Source organism: Lissotriton helveticus, chromosome 1_1 (assembly GCF_964261635.1).
Source record: "Lissotriton helveticus chromosome 1_1, aLisHel1.1, whole genome shotgun sequence".
Classification (NCBI taxonomy): Eukaryota; Metazoa; Chordata; class Amphibia; order Caudata; family Salamandridae; genus Lissotriton; species Lissotriton helveticus.
Genome location: NC_136057.1, coordinates 89,839,267 through 89,859,130, shown reverse-complemented (window position 1 = coordinate 89,859,130; position 19,864 = coordinate 89,839,267). Strand labels below are relative to the sequence as shown.

The following is a 19,864-nucleotide window of genomic DNA, read 5'->3' as shown; positions in this document are numbered from 1 at the left end:
TGCTTAATAAAGACATGTATTCTGAGAGGAGAAAGTAATACTGTTCTGTAAAAATATGCTTTTGTTTCCTCCTAGCATACCTCTTAATCCATTGCAGAGACAACCTCCCACTGAATACAAACATTAAAAAACAAGGTCTGAGCAGGTATTCATGAAAATGAGTAACAACTCCACACGGACCCATTCTGGACGAATGTATGACGTTACAATGAATACATTTACAACGCATGCACTTACAACGCAGTTTTTACATCACAACATCCACTACAACGCATTCCATTATATTGCATGAAACTACATCGCATTTTAAAAAACTACCTTTACAATGCATTCCATTACATCGCATACTACCTTTACAATGCAAACCATTACAACGCATACCATTACATTGCATTTAAGGTAAGTATTGGATAGTATGGGGATACAAATTACTATTCTAACTCCAGGGGGTGCAACAGGAGAGTAAGTGTTGGATAGTGTAGTGGTAAAAAATATTATTCTAACTCCAATGGCATGCGTTGTAATGGTATGCGTTGTAATGCCTGCGTAGTAGTGAATTGCGATGTAGTATCATGCATTGTAATGCCTGCGTAGTAGTGAATTGCGATGTAATATCATGCGTTGTAATGCCTGCGTTGTACGTGTGGTGCAATGTAATGGTTGCGTTGTAAAGGTTGTTTCCCATTGTGGATATAAAGAAGTTAAGACCACACACTGAGGCCACACTAAATCTTTGATGTATTATAACAAGGTCACAAAGTGACCCCCTTGTACAGTACACCTCAAGTCCTGAATTTCAGCAAGGATACATAGCATTCTGGGACATGTAGCTTGGATCTAAACACTGTTAATATGGGTGTTTAAATATCATAATACAATGTTCTTTAAAGAGCCATGGCTAAATGAAGGGATTCATATATAACAGTGGGTCATGTCGTCTCACAATTAAACATTACACATACACCTGCAGGCTGCATCCCCTGATGATGGTGTGAGGTCAATACACCGACTCCCTGTGCCCCCTTGATGATAGTGTGAGGTCAGTACACCTGCCCCCTGTTCCCCTTGATGATGGTGTGAGGTCAGTACACCTGCCCCCTGCACTCCTGATGATGGTGTGAGGTCAGTACACATGCCCCCCCTCACCCCTGATGATGGTGTGAGGTCAGTACTCCCCAGGCTGCACTCCTGATGATGGTGTGAGGTCAGTACACCTCCCCCCTGATGATGGTGTGAGGTCGGTACACCTGCTCCCTGCACTCCTGAAGATGGTGTGAGGTCAGTACACCTTCCCCCTGCACTCCTGATGATGGTGTGAGGTCAGTACAACTGCCCCCTGCGCCCCCCGATGATGGTGTGAGGTCAGTACACCTTCCCCCTGCACCCCTGATGATGGTGTGAGGTCAGTACACCTTCCCCCTGCACCCCTGATGATGGTGTGAGGTCAGTACACCTTCCCCCTGCACCCCTGATGATGGTGCGAGGTCAGTACACCTGCCCCTGCACCCCATGATGATGGTGTGAGCTCAGTACACCTTCCCCCTGCACCCCCCAATGATGGTGTGAGGTCAGTACACCTGCCCCCTGCACCCCCTGGTGATGTTGTGAGGTCAGTACACCTGCCCCCTGCACTCCTGATGATGGTGTGAGGTCAGTATGATGGAGCAGATTTCATCTGCAGTCATGCATTGTTTTATTTTTTGTGCTTCAGACAGGCTGCATTTAAATTGCCACGCACATTTTGGTGCAGGTTAAAAACATGGCACATGAAAAACATGAAAAGTGAGGCCTATTCACTTCAGACTGAAAATGCTTTTGCTGAATTAAATTAACATGTGTTTTTTTTTGCAATGTAGAGAAAAAGTGGCCTTTTTACCTTTGAAGATTTTTAATAGAATGTGTTTCTCTCTTCCCAGCACATCCATGTAAACTAAATGTATTATTCCTGTCTTAATAGACTTTGACTTGTTGCATATTTTGATAAACATTTTCAGTTAATAACACCTCTTTTTATAATGTGTGTGAATTAATAATGCACTTGGGACACATAATGGACTGATTTACATGAAATTAATATTATCTTTGTGTTTGTTTTATTTTTGGGGCCTACACAAAACATGGCTGCCTGTGAATCCATCAAGGCTTTGACTTTCAATTTAATGAGAAGGGAGCATGCGCAGACTGTGGCAGTTTTCCTCATGACAAGAACAGCGTGAACTGCACATTCTTGTCATTCTGCCAATGTACCAGTTAGTTAAAAGTATCCATCTACTGCGCTGAGAAGGAAGAAGGATGAATTAGATTGAAACATTTTTCCTAGTAAATGTTGCAAATGTTTATAAATGTATTTATTCATGTATGCTTCTTTTGTTAGGACTAGTGAAGTCAGGTTTTTAGAATGAGTCAGGGAAGTGTGACCTCATGCCTTTATGACTGACCAATCACGTAAGGTTCTCCTGAAAAATGTTACATCTTTGTGTACTCTGCCAATAATTATGGTATAAATACTGTCCTCTCTGGATGGGAGCCACTTCCACTTCTTCTTTTTCTCAGCTCAGCTGGCTTCTATGGGTTAGGTACGAGAAACGTCCCGGGAGATTGCTGATGGGCGGGCTTGCGTCCGAGGAGTGTCAGGGGGAGGTTTCTTGCTTCCACGTCATATCTTGGCACTTCATTGCCACATTCCTTTGAGGCCTGTGAAGGGCGGGCTGCTTTCCTCTTGTGACACAGACAGACAGAGAGTGCAGTGGATCAGGATAGGATTAGATGCTAATATGTTTTGACTAATTAATTAGGTCTAAAAGATTTATTTGTCTTATGCATTTATTTCTCTTAATGGGAGATTTTTTGCCAACTATTTAATTATTGATTAGCTTTTCAAGACTATTTTTCTTAGAAACTCTTTAAGAATTGTGACTGAAATTTTGCGCCACATTTTCATAACTACATGTAATGCTTATATGCAGACTGTAATGTGTTCTGTATTATTGATATTTTTCCTGTTTTCCAAAATTCTGTAACCTAATTGATATTTTACTAATGAATAAAGGGTCAGAGAAAAATTAACTTTTTGACTAGAAAATAAAACCCTTTAAAATAATCAACAACTCTCTTTATTGGCTTACAATAATAATTGCATTTTGACTGTTCATCTTTATTTAAATTTCTCCTGATGGTAATACATGGTGTGAAGGGCCCAACACCTTTTGAGCGGTAAAATAGAGGTAGCATGAGGGTTTTGCATTGAGAAACTACCAGAAGAAATTACCGCTCTCCATCAGTTTTTGGTAAGCAGAGGATGGTCATTATTGATTAGTTTGGTGATTAGTAATTATTGATTTCACCATCAACTACTCAACTAATGGATCATTGACCTTAAGAGGGAAATAAAATAATTGCCCAAGTTAGATAAATGTCCAAGTCCTGATTCCTGACTCCAATGCTCAGAACCTGAAGACTGGCAAAGCAGTACTGGCAGGTGATGCAAGAATTGGTGTGAGTATCAATAGGGTTGTGAAATGGTGTTAATATGCTAGCATGTTTTTTGAAGTGTTGAAAATATTAAGTTGTTTTGCTATTGGTGAAATTTTGCTCATTTTGAATTGATGGTGTTATTGATTATATTGGTAATTTCATAGGACATAATTTTTGGTTATTGATTACATGTTTTAACTCTTCATGTTAAGTTAGTGTCTTGTTCTTTGTTGTCTGGAACACGCAGGTATGCACACCTGTGGAATCCCGGGAAGGAATAGCGGGTGGTAAATGGAAGCCACACTGCACTGAGGTTACTCGTCTGTTGGAATAACACTGAGAAGCTAAGGAGGGCTGGCAGTGTTAAAACTATTTTCTGTGTGAGTGATTAATAGCAAAGAGTTCGCTGGTGAAACTTTGGTCTGATATCACCTAGAAAGGGTCACACTAAAGGAGTAGCAGGTTCTTCTGAGCTTGATTGATAGCAAAAGGGTTCGCTGGTGAAACTTTGGCCTAAGATATATCCTGAAGGATAAGTCCAAAGGAGTAGCAGGTTCTTCTGAGCTTGATTGACAGCAAAAGGGTTCGCTGGTGAAACTTTGGACTAAGATATATCCTGAAGGATAAGTCCAAAGGAGTAGCAGGTTCTTCTGAGCTTGATTGAAAGGTAAGCGGAAGGGATTTACCTGTAGTGTTTGAAGAGTAAACGGAAGGTCTTACTTTGTGAAGGGTAAGCGGAATGTGTTACTCGCAGTGAATATAAATCTATCCTTTATTTAGCACAACAGACAGAGTAGCGAATGTATTTATGTTGTTACTAACAGAGTAATTGATTAAGAAAATATTGCAGTAAGATTTTGTGGAGGGTCAGTGGTAGGAGTAAAACTGACTAAAATTGAGACTGACAGCTTTGGAGAAAATAAATTGCATTGAACTATTGCAAAAATGAAACTGTTTGAAGGTTTAAAGAAGCTGTTAGGAGGTAAAGTGAAAAATTCGTTTTTTATTGGTGATGCTCCTGAAGGAACACCTGTGCATTTTATGTCTACCAGTTTGGGACAAAACACATGTATGTGGGTTCAACAATGGTGCAAGATTACTGAAAAAGAGGGTACTTTGAGGTTTCCAAAAGATGGTACTTTTGAATTGCAAATTATTGACAAATTAAGGGAAGTGTTATGTGAAATAAAGACACCATCTAAAGCTGCACAATTTGAGGCCTTAAGCCTGTGGGAAAAAGCAGCAAGAGAGAAAGCAAGTGAGGATGAAAAGGTAAAGCACCATATACAGGAGAAGGGAATTAATGCTGAAAAAGAGCTTCAAATAAATAATAATTCAGGGGATGAACTAATGGATGAATTGTTAACTGAGTGTCCATCACTTTATGTGGTTCCCATGAAAAAGACTGAAAATAATGAACCAGTAAATACTACAGGGGCTACTGCTTCTGTTGAACAGAGAGAAATACAGACTGAGAAAACTGTGCAGACATTGTATATTGACCCATTACCTGTTGATTCAGTACTGACAGTGATACCTCCAGGTGTTACTGCTTTAAATGTGCCTGATTTAGTCCAAGAATTGCAAACTGCAGATGCACAGATAATGCCTAGAAAAATTATGACTGTCCCAATTAATATGGTCCCTACTGAAAAGGTTCAAAGAGCTGCAGAATCAGTGATTTTGCCAGGGTTTATTTCAGAAACTAAGAACACACAGATTATTGAACAGAAAGTACACCAAGCACTGAAAGGTGAGAGAAAAATGGTATTTACAACATCTGCAGCCCAGGATAAAATAAATATATTTGAAAATGGGATTTTTCAAACCTGCTCTGAGGAAGCAGCAGTGATTAAAAATATAGAAAACATGGGGGAACATATTAACACAGGCCCTGAAAAAGAGAAACAGCTTAGTGTTTTAAATTCAACATGTGAACATGAAGAAATTAACTGTCCCTGCTGTTTAAATAATGAAAATGTGAACCAGTGTCAAGAAAAAGAATTAATTTCCCTGAGTAAGGAAACAGCTACATGTTCATTAATTACTCATAATGGACTGACAGATTTGGCTCAAAAATATAAAACTGATGTTTCAGGAAGTTTTCCATTTCAGAAAAGTTTCAGGGTACACATGGATGATGAAGCAAATGAGAAAATGTATTCTTCAGAAATGCAATTGCACCTTGCAGAAATAAAATATATTTTCAAATGCAATGGGTTTGAGAAATTAGGAGACAAATGGGCTAGAAAACATGAGAAAAAAAAGAAACCACCAGATCTAGCAAGGAAAATGGATAAGGAAAAGAAGCCACCAGATTTAGTTGAGAAAAATAATAAACAGAATGAGGGAGAGGCTTTTGCTTACTCATTGAGAGAAAAGGTGGGAGAAATGTATGTGCATATGCCACAGAATAAAAGTGAACTTGCAGCATTTCTGAACACAATCCCACAATTGAGAGACACATTTATGCTGTGGTACCCACAAGTTGATGGATTTGATGAAATATTGAAAGAGTTGTGCATTAATTTGGAAATGTTCTTTTATATTGCCATGCTGACTAAATTGTGGTTTGAATCTAAAGTTGTTGTTCAAGGGCCAGGTGAGGAGACAGTGAAAATGGTTTGCATGAATGCACCATCATTTTCTGTTGTTATGGAGGAAAATATAGCAGTGATTATTTTCCTGAAGGGCAGAGTGCCAGCAAAGGATGTTGATTGGGTACAGATTAAAAGAGCACAGGATGGAAGTAAAGGTATTTTGGTTAGTGCAAATTCAGGTATGGATGTTGTACTGCTGGAAAATGTGTCCTTTTGCCATCTTTATAACAGATTTGAGCATTGGAAGAAGAAAACTAAATTTAAACATGATGCACAAAAACATGGAGAATTGCAGATGCAAAATATGCCAGCTAAGCAAATGCAAATGTCAGTTCAGAAACAGGTACCTATGGCAGAAATATTTCAAGCACAGATGGTCCCACAAAATATGGAAAATGCTAAAATTAATTTAAATGAGTTGCCCAGAGTAAATGTGAATTGTTTCCAGAGACAAAAACAGAACCCAGTCCAACAGGTTGCTCTTTTTGCAAATGAGAGTTTTAACACTCACAATTCTGAATTTACCAATTCCATTGTGAGGGCAGTGGAAAGTCCAGATTTAGTTGCAGGAGTTTTAAAGAAGGAAATTACAAACCAAGTATTAGAAAATTGTGCACCAAAATTAGGCCCATTTGAGGAAGATTGCAAAACTGTTGTCTGTGACTCAGGCCTAGCAGGAAAACAATTATTTTGCAAATTAACCAGCACAGATTACTGTACACCAGATAATGCTATTTTTCAGATTCCTGATGAGGATGTACATTTTAAAATGGCCCATCAAGAGACAGTTGTAGCATTGTTTTCAGAAAAGACAGTTGAAAAATTACCTTCTGCTTTGGAAAAAATATTAAACACAGAAATAAGAGAGTTCACAGAGAAGGATGCCAGGCTAATAAAATGTGCTGAACATGTCTTATTAAAATTTGAACCAGATGACATGTATTCAGGAACACAATCAGTTGCAGGAATTTTACCAATAAAAGGATTTTTGATGGAACTGATTGGAAGTTTGTGTAACTTTCTGATCATAGGTTCACAGAAAATAAATGAAAAGAACAGAATAGTGCAGGAGATTAAAAGCATATTTTTTCCATGTTGTCCTGTGGTACCGAATCCAGCCAATATATTTTTTCACATTCCATGTGGTGAAGAATGGCTTACTTTTATTGATTTTTGCCAAGTTCATGTCACAGTGCCATTGCATGAGAATAGTCAGGAGTACTGTCAAAAAGAAGATGAATATCTGGGACACAAAATTGGAAAGGGAGGTAGAAAGGTGTCACCAGAGAGGGTGGAAATAATTTCCAAGATGAATTCACCTCAAATTCAGAAAGAAGTCAGGAAATTTTTGGGAATGGTTAGCTGCTGTAGAGAGTGGTTACTAAACATTTCCCTAGTGGCTAAGCCTTTACTGAGGCTGACACACTCAGGTGTGTCTGATCCGCTTCCATTGGACAACAACTGCACAAAAGCATTCCTAGAGTTGAAAGAGAAAAAATGGCGCGCCCCAGCACTAGGAATGAAAGTTTATTTGAAAGAAAATACACTAATTTGCAGTGAGAGGGAGGGCTGCGCTCTCTCATTGCTATTTCAAAAAGATGAATGTTTTCAAAGGTCTGTGATGTATTGCCCAATGACCTTTGACCCTAACTTCACAGAAATGTCAGCAAATGAATTGGATTATGATGAAAATGAATATGAGTGTCTAAATATCATGAAAATATGCATAGAGCCAAATTCAGACTTGAAGGATGAACATCTGAGTCAGCCCAACAATGTCCATTTTGTAGATGGCCCATGTTTGAAAGGTGACACATTAAAAGCAGCACATGCTGTGCTCCTTGTACATGATGTTGTCAAAGCTTCATGGCTTTTAGTAATTACCCCAGCCCAAAATTCGAAATTGATTGCCCTTACCATAACATGCAGTATATCTGCTCAATTGGGAGTCACTGTTGTCATGGGAGAGAGAAATGCTAATTCAGTTGCACAAAATTGTGTTCTGTTAGCATATACATTCTATGGAATCTTCACAGTTAAGTTTAAAGAGGCTCAAGAAAATGTTTTTGAAGCAGCACAACAGGGTTGTATCAGAACTGTTTTTGAGAAAAATGACAACTGCAAAGTGACAAATGTGTTATTGCAAAGACTGATGCCCAGGTATAAATTGCCAGTTTCTCTGAAATCAGATCATAATGTGGTCTCAAAGATAATGAGTGCAGAACAACAGATTGGACAAAGAGTGGATTGTAGCTATCTGCCTGAAGTGTCACGCATAATATAGCAAAACAATGGCAGCACAGAGTTACCTTTTGCAAAAGACTGTTTTTCAGCATTACCAAAGTGGCTTGAAAATGCATATGCAAATGCACTTGTGGAAAACACTGAGGAGAACACTAGCCATTGCTGTGTAGGTCTGGTTGATGTACAGTGTGCAGTTTCTCACCAGATTGCAGCTGCTACACAAGATCTGCATAATGGATGGTGCAACGGTTTTGATCTGAGAGATGTTGTGGTGAAACATCTGAATCTGATCAAAGTGAAAATAAGAGTGAAAGGCCTTGGTTGAAAAAGTGCAAAGGATTGATGGTGCTCTGTCAGAGTTTCTCAGCACCTAAGTAGTCCAATTTGCATGGAAAGTATGAGCCATACTGATGACAAGCTGATGACAATGAGTAAAGAAATGCTGAAACTGTCCTGTTGAATTCCTTTTTTATTATTTTAGTTACTTATTTTAAAGAAGACTAACTGTTCCAAGAAGCTACTTACAGATCTCTGCACTAAAACATTTGAGCTTGGCTATATATGATCTGATTACAGACCAAACTTATGTTTTGCCTTAGAAATAGAAGTAACATTCTTTATGCTCAGCTTTGCAATTAAAAAAAAAAAAAAAAAAAAAAAAAAAGAAAATACTGTCACTTGTGAAATGAAATATGTGTGATTAATTATAAATCATTTTATTATGATTTGAATTATCAAGAGGGTGGATTGATGGAGCAGATTTCATCTGCAGTCATGCATTGTTTTATTTTTTGTGCTTCAGACAGGCTGCATTTAAATTGCCACGCACATTTTGGTGCAGGTTAAAAACATGGCACATGAAAAACATGAAAAGTGAGGCCTATTCACTTCAGACTGAAAATGCTTTTGCTGAATTAAATTAACATGTGGTTTTTTTTGCAATGTAGAGAAAAAGTGGCCTTTTTACCTTTGAAGATTTTTAATAGAATGTGTTTCTCTCTTCCCAGCACATCCATGTAAACTAAATGTATTATTCCTGTCTTAATAGACTTTGACTTGTTGCATATTTTGATAAACATTTTCAGTTAATAACACCTCTTTTTATAATGTGTGTGAATTAATAATGCACTTGGGACACATAATGGACTGATTTACATGAAATTAATATTATCTTTGTGTTTGTTTTATTTTTGGGGCCTACACAAAACATGGCTGCCTGTGAATCCATCAAGGCTTTGACTTTCAATTTAATGAGAAGGGAGCATGCGCAGACTGTGGCAGTTTTCCTCATGACAAGAACAGCGTGAACTGCACATTCTTGTCATTCTGCCAATGTACCAGTTAGTTAAAAGTATCCATCTACTGCGCTGAGAAGGAAGAAGGATGAATTAGATTGAAACATTTTTCCTAGTAAATGTTGCAAATGTTTATAAATGTATTTATTCATGTATGCTTCTTTTGTTAGGACTAGTGAAGTCAGGTTTTTAGAATGAGTCAGGGAAGTGTGACCTCATGCCTTTATGACTGACCAATCACGTAAGGTTCTCCTGAAAAATGTTACATCTTTGTGTACTCTGCCAATAATTATGGTATAAATACTGTCCTCTCTGGATGGGAGCCACTTCCACTTCTTCTTTTTCTCAGCTCAGCTGGCTTCTATGGGTTAGGTACGAGAAACGTCCCGGGAGATTGCTGATGGGCGGGCTTGCGTCCGAGGAGTGTCAGGGGGAGGTTTCTTGCTTCCACGTCATATCTTGGCACTTCATTGCCACATTCCTTTGAGGCCTGTGAAGGGCGGGCTGCTTTCCTCTTGTGACACAGACAGACAGAGAGTGCAGTGGATCAGGATAGGATTAGATGCTAATATGTTTTGACTAATTAATTAGGTCTAAAAGATTTATTTGTCTTATGCATTTATTTCTCTTAATGGGAGATTTTTTGCCAACTATTTAATTATTGATTAGCTTTTCAAGACTATTTTTCTTAGAAACTCTTTAAGAATTGTGACTGAAATTTTGCGCCACATTTTCATAACTACATGTAATGCTTATATGCAGACTGTAATGTGTTCTGTATTATTGATATTTTTCCTGTTTTCCAAAATTCTGTAACCTAATTGATATTTTACTAATGAATAAAGGGTCAGAGAAAAATTAACTTTTTGACTAGAAAATAAAACCCTTTAAAATAATCAACAACTCTCTTTATTGGCTTACAATAATAATTGCATTTTGACTGTTCATCTTTATTTAAATTTCTCCTGATGGTAATACATGGTGTGAAGGGCCCAACACCTTTTGAGCGGTAAAATAGAGGTAGCATGAGGGTTTTGCATTGAGAAACTACCAGAAGAAATTACCGCTCTCCATCAAGTACACCTGCCCCCTGCACTCCCTGATGATGGTGTGAGGTCAGTACACCTGCCCCCCCTCCTCTGATGATGGTGTGAGGTCAGTACACCTCCCCCCTGCACCCCCAATGATGGTGTGAGGTCAGTACACCTTCCCCCTGCACCCCCTGATGATGGTGTGAGGTCAGTACACCTGCCCCCTGCACCCACTGATGATGGTGTGAGGTCAGTACACCCCCAGGCCGTATTCACACCTCTTAGGTTGCCGATGGTTGTGAGAGGCTCACTTACCCCTGCTGTGTCTATGATTGAAACTGAAGGTAACTGCAGCCAGGCTCCTCCTCTCCACTGGACAGACAGACAGACCCTCAGGGCTCCTCCTTCCCCTGGATAGACAGACCCTCAGGGCTCCTCCTTCCCCTGGATAGACAGACAGACCCTCAGGGCTCCTCTCCTCTGCAGGAGGCTGGGGCTCACTGCTGATGCTGACTCTGCCCCCAGTGACCCGGACACTATCACACTCAGGCCTGAGGAGAGCTCGGCAACATCCGGTACTGACGCTGACTCTGACGACTCTCACCCGGAAGCAGACATTACTGAGAGGGAGGGGGCGGGGCTCCTGAGAGGAGGCTTCATTCCGCCACCGCTGCTGGTGCTGACGCTGCCCCGGTGACCCGGACACTGTTCACCTCTAATGCCTGAGGAAAACTATATCGGCTCCGCTGCTTCTGCCCTGGGTGACCCGGAAGAGAAACTGATCATGAGTTTCCCACAATGGAGAAGATGAAAAGCAAGGTAAATTCAACTGACAATACGGCAAAACATATTTAGAATTATCGTTGTTTTTACCTATTTGTTTAAAAAATGCATTATTTTCGAAAAAAATAAATATTTACAAGCATTTACTTCAAGGTAATATCTTTTAGTCCTAATGCTTTGGGTATGCAATTTTACTTTGGCTCCTTACAACTGCACTCTGTTTCCACTGTAGTGGTACCTCTGCAGATGTATAAGAAAGGTCAGGCTCTCTTTTCTGTCATAACAAATACATACTACCCAAACCCTCCTAATGAGGTGACATTTGTGTCAGAAGATGGCTTTCTTTGAGTTTCACTTGGTACAGGAGGTGAATACTGTTTGAGTTGTTTCGTGCTGGGGCTTCTCAGCACAGTTTGATCAGTTCATACAAAGGTGTAACTTCCGGTATATATATGTTTCCCTTGTCTTCATTGCTTGATTTTGCTTGTGAGAAAGTGTCACTCATAGCCATTGAAATGTCACTCGTAATTACACTGAAATTATCAAAATGTCACACATAGCAATCTGAAACCTTGACAGCTATGGGTTTGTGGGAAAGGTGATGGGGTGACCATGTATTATACGGGATAAAGTACCACCTGGTGCATATAATAAGATTATATATATATTGCAAGTCACCTCAGAGTTCCCTAACCTTATAAAGGAACTCTGCCTTCCTCGTTCCTCTACATGGTTTGGAACACCTTGTTGACTTGCAATATCCTTAGAAGGTGCAGCTGGGGGTACTTTATCCCCAATATATTTCCACTGAATATGGTTAAAGTGAAGTTATAGTTGGCTCTGTTAAAACACCTGAATGGGTCTTTAAGAAAAATCAGAAATTCACTTAAAAACAAAGGTAAAATGTATATATGGTTAAGACTTAAAGCCGAGCAAAGTCCTGAAATTTGCAAGTTATGGTTAGAACCACAAAAGTCACACTACGGGTGTGCAAACCCCAACTCAGTATGTTACGTGTGATGATGCGATGACATTTTACACAGTTAGTTTATATTTTATTTATTTATTTTATTTAATGCATTTTTATAAAGCGTGGACTTTAGCCGAAGGTGCTGCTGTAGGGAGATCATGGCTACTTTTGTCTTCCCATAATACAATTAACTCTCTTTACTGAGCTAGAGGTTGGGAGGGTGAACTCACAAGTGACACATAACAAATCAATCACTTTGTGTATCTGTCTACCATGAGGTGGTGTGCACTCCTGGAGAACCCTGCAGTGGCAACAACATCCCTGGTCGGCCCTACTATTGAGGCTGAATTCAGACTAGGATTTTTCTATCAGGAACTGGAGATGACTGCATCTTACCCAATGTAACTGTGCAACTGGAAACACTGTTCCCTCTCTGGACTGCGCATGTCTTCTATTCTCAATGAACACCACATCACTTGCATCTGACTATTAAGTGAGATTCCAGCCAGTAATTCCTCCCATAAATAGCGCTATTTCCAGTTCCTGAGCCTGGAATGGCGACGAACAAGGAAGGACGGGAGCTACTGGCCTACTTGTCTCATGTAGAGTCCCATAACCAGGCCTGTTCCTGCACAGGAAGGATGCAATCCTGTGTGGAAACAGAGAAGAGTGCAGGGATACATCTAAAAAATATTTTTATGGGGGGCGTGGCTAGCAGCCGATGATGGCGGCCGCTGCTTAGGGAGGCTCCCGGGAAGAAGCGGCTTCCCGCATCAATCCGTATCTCATATCCTTCCCTCACCAGCTGGGTGGGGCGGACCGGACCCAGAGACCGTGCGGCTACCGTTGCTGAAATTTTGGGAGCGTCAGAGGCTTCGTCGGGAGCGGAATCGCCGACTGCTCGTAGAGGAGGAGCCGGGCCTGCCTGCAGCGCTGCAGCCGCGGAGCCACAGAACGCAGGCTGCCGACCGGAAGTGGCCTGGAGCCGGAGGAGGGGAGGCCGGAAGTGCCGGTGCGCCGGGTGAGTCGATCTACACACCCACGGAGCCCTATCCAGTACCGTCGGGCCCTGGGGACGCTCGAATGTAGCCCCCGTCTCACACGCTTCAACCGGAGGAGCAGACAGCGCCTCGGAGCACTCGCTCTCCCGCTGCCCCCATCAAGTTGCGACAGGGCCGGGGGCCGGCCAGTTAATCTTCACGGAGCCGGCAGTGAGGGGCCCAAGTGTGTCAGATACAGCCACTTCACCGAGGGCGCCGGTGGGGCCCCTGCTGCCGGTTCTATTGACGAGGCGGGAGATTGGACACTACTGCACAGCAGTGACACTGAGAAGGGGCGATCCACGAGGCCTACCATGAGGCCATGATCCGGAGTTCAGCTGGGGGGCAGATTCAGGGCGCAACCGGCAAATAGCCGAGGAGTGGCGTTGGCAGGGGCGACATCCCCCCCCCCCCTGGTGTGTACTTGCGAGGGGCCATCCTCGACTTCCTTGTGGGTCCACCTGCGCGGACCGGTGCGACCGAAGGCACCCCTCCCCCACCCCTTCTTTGGCGGGACCAATCTAAGTCATGTCGCACAGGGGCCCAAAAAATGCCTCCGCCCAAGCCAAACTGGACAAGTTTGCGTACAACAGACAATCACCACCCCAGGAGCAACGAATATCGGCTGGTAAGGTGGCGGAGGCGGAGGGGGCGAAGAAAGCCACGCTTGATGACGTCCTGGCGGCGCTGGCCCAGGTACAAGCGACGGTGGGTGCCACGGCGACTGAAGTCACCCTGATACGGGCAGATCTCCAAAAGATGAACGAAAGGGTCAAACAGGTTGAAGTGGTCACCAAGTCGCTGGTCGAGGATGTGTCCGAATTACAGACGGCGGTGGAACGACTGCAGACGGACAACAAGCTGCTTAAAGACAAGTTGGATGACCAGGAAGGCCGTTCCAGACGTAACAATGTCCGTATTTTAGGTGTGCCGGAATCGGAAGACACGGGGACACTAGACCTCTATGTGGAGGACTTAATCAAGACCCGGCTGCAACCTAAGGGGCTCTCGAACTTCTTTTCGGTTGAAAGGGCCCATCGTGTTCCGGGAGGAAAACCCAAGACGGGAGGCACGCCGCGTCCAATACTGGCCAGGTTGTTCAATTTCCGCGACCGGGACGCCATTCTGCAGGTCGCAAGGATTGCGCCAGCCATACAAGTACAAAACTCAAAGATTGCTTTCTTTCCGGATTACACGGCAGAAGTGGCCAGGCGGAGGAGAACGTTCCTAGAAGTGAAAAAGACCCTGAGAGAAAAGGAACTGCCGTACTCCATGTTATTCCCGGCTAAACTTCGAGTGGTAGCGGACAAAAAGGTGTGGTTTTTTGATAACCCTGAAACGGCCCGGGACTGGCTGGAGGGCTGGCACACTGTTGGGAGACAACGCAAGACGCATAGGCCGGATCACGATCGTAGGGGTGGCAGTAGAACAGGCTCCCAGACATCTGGTCGAGGAGAGAGACTGGAGCGGTCTCCGTCCCATGGATTTGAAGGAGGAGGTGGGACCGAATGACTCCTACCCCGAACTCTGCATCGCTAGAGATTACTGGCTCCCGTTGTGTATTGCTGTTTGGACTGCTGCACGTAGACTCTGGCATGGCCGCCCCGACGGCATACAGGGAGGCCGCCAGCCCGGGGAGACACTCTCCCCCCTACACGCAAGTACTCTAGTTATGGGAAGGGTAAAGCACTCTGCTTGGTTGGGGTGGCGGGCAGTTCGAAGTCCGTTTGGCAGGGGGGCAGGGAGGGGGGATTGTTCAGAACTGTTCTTGTTTCTGTTAGGAATGTGTGTGAGCGGTCGGGGTCACTCATTTAACCCTTGTGTGCGCCAGTGTATGTTGCTGGGAAAAGACAGCGATACTATGCCCCCGTAATGTTCCCTTCCTCTTTGCTGTGCAGGGGCACGGCCATGTTTGCGACTCAGCCGTTCAAACGGTACACCCCGACCACTCTAAGCACTGATGGCTGATGGTACTGGCCCGGTAATGGACGTGGGGTCCACTGACTCACACTGCCCTCCCTTATGTTTATTGTCCTGGAATGTGAGAGGCTTGGGTGACAAGGTTAAACGGGGGTTGGTTCTGACTGCAATTAAGCGCCAGCGACCAACCTTGGCCCTGCTGCAAGAAACACATTTGGTAGGGGGGGCAGCGAAAGCCCTGGATAGGCGTGGCTATAAAATGTGGGTTCACTCTGAATTTACGTCGGGATCCAGGGGTTCTGGTATATTGGTACGAAAGAACTCCCGATTCCTTCCCTTGTCGATTAAGACCGATGACCAGGGGTGCTTCGCAGCCTTGCATGGGCAATGGGAGGGGAGGCTCTTCAATGTGGTGTCTGTATATATTCCACCAGCTTTGCAGTCGGTCCACCTCCCGAAACTGGGGGAATTCCTGTTGACCCTCCCTGAAGGTGAGATCATTCTAGGGGGAGATTTTAATGCTGTCATGGACGCACAATTGGACAAACACCCCGCGCCTGCATCACAGGGGGGGGAATCCTACTTCCGACGCTTCGCGGCGTCCATGGGCTTGACTGACATCTGGAGGCACTTACACCCCAGCGCGCAACAATACACTTTCCACTCTACGGTGCATGGCAGTCTGTCGCGCATTGACTACTTCCTATCACTGGGGGAGGGCCTCCGCTATGTTGATGCAATGGGGATTCACCCGAGGGGGATTTCCGACCACTCACCACTCACGTTGTCACTCTCCTCACAGGCTAGTGCACGAAAACGCATTTACCCCATTAGTGCTACATACCTCAAGGTCCCACAGGTCCGTAAGGCTCTTACAAATACGACGAAGCAGTATTTCCTTGAAAACATACATTCGGTGCGCTCCCCGGCAGTACTCTGGGAAGCCTACAAAACGGTTCTAAGGGGGCAAGCAATCAACTCCATCACGGGGCATAGAAGGCAGCTGTCGCGGGAACTGGATGAGCTGGAGGTGGCGCTGCTGGCCCAAACCGAAGCCCATGAGACTAACCCCTCTCCCGCCGGCCTTCACGCCCTCACCCTCCAGCAACAATTATATGCTGATCACTTGCGTCAGCTGGTGAAGGGTCACTTAGCCGACACTCGTAATAGAATTTATGAGGTAGGAGACAAAGCTGGAAAAATGCTGGCGTGGCTTGATAGGCGAGAGGGCAGCTTTAGGGGAATCCAAAGTCTGAAAGATGTGAGAGGGGTGATACACACAGATCCGCGACAAATTACAGAGTTGCTGGCGACCCATTTTGAGCGAGTATACACCCCGGAATGTATGGTTACCGCTGAAAGGGCCAGGGCCCTCTTGGCTCCGATAGAGGTCCAGACGTTGTCACAGGAGGCCTCAGTTGAGCTGGAGGCAGACATTACTGTCGATGAAGTCCAGATGGCAATTAAGGCTCTACATCCGGGAAAGGCAATGGGCCCAAATGGCATACCCATTGAATGGTACCAAGCAATGCCTGAGGCCCTCAGTGTGCATCTGTTGGGGATGTATGCGGATTGTCTGGAAGGGGGTCTCCTCCCGCCGGACCAACGGGCGGCGACCATCGTGGCCATCCCCAAACCCGGCAAACCGCCGGATGAATGTTCCTCCTATCGGCCTATTTCCTTACTTAACGCCGAAGCGAAGATTTTGGCTAAACTCCTGGCACAAAGGCTCCTGCCCCATCTGTCGTCAATTATACATCCGGACCAGTCCGGGTTTATGCCACATAGAAACACCTCTTTAAATCTACGGCGGTTACACGGGATCTTGGCTAGGGCGGACGATATCGACACTCCAGCAGTGATTTTGGCCCTGGACGCCAAAATGGCTTTTGATCTGGTGGAGTGGGAATACCTGTTTGAAACATTGAGCCGTCTGGGGTTCGGCCCTCGCTTCATTGCATGGGTCAAACTACTGTACACCGACCCAGTGGCGCAGGTGGTTGCTAACGGCCATATCTCACGTACATTTCCGTTGGGAAGGGGCACACGACAGGGGTGCCCTCTTTCGCCCCTGCTGTTTGCAATCTCTTTGGAACCTCTTGCGACCCTTCTGAGAACCACACCGCTTCTCAAGGGCATAAGGTGGAGGGGGGGATGGGAAGACCGTCTGTCACTGTACGCAGATGATATGCTGCTTTACCTGACAGACCCTGTGGATGGGGTGCCGGCGTTGCTAAATATCTGCGATGCGTATGGCAGCGTTTCTGGCTATGCGCTGAATTGGACCAAATCGGAGCTGTACGTTTTGCGAGGCCCGGCCCCGATTCTGTCCGACACGTGCCCGCTGAAGCGGGCGGGTTCTTCCTTTAAATACCTAGGGATCCACGTCACCAGGGATCCGGTTGAATTTGTCGATAAAAACTTGAAACCCCACCTAGACAGGCTGAAACGAGATGTCAGATTCTGGTCTGACCTGCCACTGACACTCTTGGGCAGGGCAGCGCTCTATAAGATGATGGCACTGCCGCGTTTCTTGTACGTCCTCGAAAATACACCCTATCCCGTGGCACCGCGATTCTTCCAGAAAGTCGCTGCTCTAGTATCGACCCTTCTGTGGGGTAACCTCCCTGCACGCGTGGCACAATCAAAGCTACATAGGGATTGGTATGATGGAGGTATTGCGCTGCCAAATCTCAAGTTGTACTATTGGGCTGTACACCTGAAACCAATAAACCAATGGATTCACGCCCCGCATACCGAACCTGCCTTCCAGTTGGATAGGGATCAGTTGGGCATAGATACCATGCTGGGTCCGTTATACGACCGTCGTAAGGTACGGGCTTTAGTGGGCCCCACTAAATTAACCGTTCAATTGTGGCACACGGCGACGGCGGCATTGGGTTGGAAGGGGAGGCTCACCAGGTTGACTCCGCTATGGGAATCGCGGGCACTAGGTAATATGAGGAACACTAAGGGCTTTGAACACTGGGACGCGATAGGCATCTCCACGGTGGGTGACTTATGGGAGAGGAATGCTGTGATACCCTTCACCCGCTTAAAAGAATTGTATGGCTTGGGTGAAAGGGAGCTTTATAGATACATTCAAATACGACATGCGTTGCTCGCGGCCCTACCCCCCGACGCATCTCTGCCCGACTCCTCGCCTCTGGAGGATCGCCTCCTCACTGAATACATGTTGGAGAGGGCGACGTCGCTCACGTACCGTAAATTGCTTAATAACTCCCCGGATCCAACACTCCAACTCAAAGGTAAATGGGAAGAGGACGTAGGGGACATGGATGAACATGAGTGGAATGCAGCACTGGGCTCCCCCAAAGAGGTGGGCATCTCAGCGCGTATGCGCCTGGTACAATTCAAGGTGCTGCACAGAGTATACTACACGAGGTACATGCTACACCGCATACATAGGGCGCCACATCAATACTGCCTCCGTGGGTGTGGGGAGGAGGGCACCTTTTTCCACACTATATGGGAATGTCCCAGGATACAGGAATACTGGAAACAAATACTACGTACGATCTCCCAAACTTTGAATCGGTCCCTGCTGCCCGACCCGCGGAGGTGCTTACTTAACATTTGGGAACCCACGGACCTGTCTAGGTATGAACAAATCTGGGTCACGGTGGGATTGATGATGGCAAAGCGAGACATAGCACAGCGATGGGGGGTGGCGGACCTCCCGTCCAAATCCCAATGGTGTCTACACATGGATGCGGTGATGGTGACTGAGAGGGCGGTGTACTCCAGTCGAGCCTGCCCGAGGAAATGGAACAAAGTGTGGCTGAAATGGAATGGTTACAGGGGGGACATTTGTGATCCTTTAGATGAGGACGAACCAGAGGACTCTGGAGATGAGGAAGAGGGGGGATGACCTGGGTTGCAGTGGATGGGCAGGAGAGCGAACGGGGCTATTGCATGCGTCCCCTCTTTCGACGTGCTGAATGGGGAGGAGGGTGGACGGAGATGGGGGGAGAACTGGGGAATTAGCACACTGAAACTGGGGGAGGGAATATACATCTCCCGAGAGAAATTGCATTGACCTAAGTCAGACCGCACTATCATTCCTACTGTTTTCGGTTTGTAGTTTGTTGTTTTTCATAAAAAGACAAAATGCCACCAAAACCACTTCTAACGTTGATAAAGCTGTATCGAATGCACTTTTAATGTGTAATATGTTCTACTGGACACTTGACAACAATGTTGCTTTCTTTTCTACATTGCAAATTTGAATCATGTCTAACTTACACGATATAGCGGCCGGCCCGTGGGGTTGTAGGCGATCCGCTGTGTGTTATGCTAAGTGCAATAAAGGTTTTGAAAAAAAAAAAATAAATAAATAAAAAAAAAAAAAATATATATATTTTTATTATTTGTCTATTAAAAGAGCTTTTCATGTGCAGTTTTGCCTTTATGTTCTGCAAGTTTAAGTAACCCTGCCCCCTGCACCCTCTGATGATGGTGTGAGGTCAGTACACCTGCACCCCCT

At 44.6% G+C, this 19,864-nt stretch overlaps 1 protein-coding gene across 1 annotated transcript in view; it reads right to left on the bottom strand.

Annotated features, from left to right (window-relative positions):
• LOC144758860 (uncharacterized) overlaps positions 1-11,043 on the bottom strand; it is a 28,590-nt gene extending 17,547 nt beyond the window's left edge. Inside the window, exon 1 of the mRNA XM_078646453.1 lies at positions 10,960-11,043. The gene's annotated coding sequence lies outside the window, so the exon portion shown is untranslated. The remainder of the gene's footprint in view (positions 1-10,959) is intronic.
• Between the last annotated feature and the right edge of the window lie 8,821 nt (positions 11,044-19,864).